Source organism: Mustelus asterias, chromosome 15 (assembly GCF_964213995.1).
Source record: "Mustelus asterias chromosome 15, sMusAst1.hap1.1, whole genome shotgun sequence".
Classification (NCBI taxonomy): domain Eukaryota; kingdom Metazoa; phylum Chordata; class Chondrichthyes; order Carcharhiniformes; family Triakidae; genus Mustelus; species Mustelus asterias.
The window spans coordinates 21,782,721-21,784,551 of NC_135815.1; the positions used below are offsets into that span (position 1 = coordinate 21,782,721).

The window sequence follows — 1,831 nt, forward strand, 5'->3', positions numbered from 1 at the left end:
ATCCTTTGCCTTGTCGACCTTCTGGTCAAGGCTGCTATAAAGTTTCGTGTCTCCTTCTAAGCAGGAGGCTCGCACTCCCCCCTCCGGCCAAAACTTTCGCAGCCTTGAAAGTCAAAACTCATCACATCAATTCATAGAATCATAGAATCCTACAGTGCAGAAGGAGGCCATTCGGCCCATCGAGTCTGCACCGACCACAATCCCACCCAGACTCTATCCTCATAACACCATGCATTTAGCCTAGCTAGTCCCTCTGACACTGAGGGGCAATTGAGCGTGGCCAATACACCTAACCCGCACATCTTTGGAGTGTGGGAGGAAACCAGAGCACCCGGAGGAAACCCATACAGACACGGGGAGAACGTGCAAACTCCGCACAGACAGTGACCCAAGCCAATTCTTTATCTAACTCGTCCATTTTCAGGACTCCTCATCTTTTCAACCTTGATGGAGTGCCGCAACATGGGCCTGTATTTTTCCACCTGGATATCAATAGGATCATAGAATAGAATCCCTATAGTGCAGAAGGAGGCCATTAGGCTCACTGAGCCTCCACCAATGATGACCTCACCCAGCTCCTATCCCTGTAACCCCACATATTTACCCTGCTAATTCCCCTGACACTGAGGGCGGGATTTTCCGGCCGCGCTCGCCCCAAGGTTGGAAAATCCCACCCAAGGTCAATGGACCTTTGCATGGTCCGTGTCCCGCCCGCTACGATTCCCGTGGCGGGTGGGGCAGGAAAACTCTGGCCAAAGGGTCAATTTAGCATGGCCAATCAACCTAATCTGCACATCTTTGGAGTGGGGGAGGAAACCGGAGCACCCGGAGGAAACCCACGCAGACACGGGGAGAACGTGCAAACTCCACACAGACAGTCATCCGAGGCCAGAATTGAACCTGGGTCCCTGGCACTATGAGCAGTGCTACCCACTGTGCCACCGTGCTGCCACTGTTGCAGTGTTCAGGATCAGGAGTGGTGGCAAGGGAATAAAGGATGAAGCAGGGGCTGCAAAATGTTCTGCTTTTGATATCCTTTCTCCCCAAAGAGGGGTGAGTGCACCACTCCTGGAGGCCAGACCCTGCAAGACCAGGTTGATGCTTGGAGTGGAAGGTGCAAGCCCTTTTTCCACCTCCCTGTCCCAAAAAAAACAATTTAATATTTGGCCCCCAGACAGGGGACGTATCAGATATTAAACTGTTAAGAACAGATACTAGTACACCAGATCTTAGCCAAAAGGCCGAGAAACGGGTAACCCAGTTACAGAAGGTATAGTGCCAACAGGATGTGAGTGGATGATAGGACACACAGAGAAAGAAACCCCTCAGTGTGAAAAGACGGTAAATTAGAGAGCAAATCAGTGAGAGATATCTTAGCCAGAACCTTAGGAAGAAAACAGAATGGATGCAAAGTAACAATGTTCTTGCCGTAAATCTTTGGAAGAATGAGGTCAGCAAGCCATGAAGCATGAACATCACCGTAACGTGATGTAAAGCTTCTGTAATAGAAACAGAAATGTACTAGAATGTTTGTGCATGTTTGTCTCGCTTGTTTTGACCTGCCAAGTCGTGTTAAAATATTGAATTGCTATGGATTGCACACGTGGGTTGATTTAGTCAGTATGTTGACAGGAAAATATCACGACAAAACAACTAACATATAGCACGTTGGTCACGAGTATATAACAGCAGCTGCTCTAAAAATAATGTTCTGTTCAGAGTGGATAGGTGCTATCGGGGATGGAGCTGGTCTCAAACAGTAATGCAAAATGGGCGAGAGTGAATTACCATCCCATTGTTACACCCTGCCCAATATCCTCTTCCATTGGAT

General features: G+C 48.5%; 1 pseudogene; it reads right to left on the bottom strand.

The window, feature by feature from the left end:
* Positions 1–1,052: 1,052 nt before the first annotated feature.
* Positions 1,053–1,253, bottom strand: LOC144504948 (U2 spliceosomal RNA; annotated as a pseudogene).
* Positions 1,254–1,831: the final 578 nt, after the last annotated feature.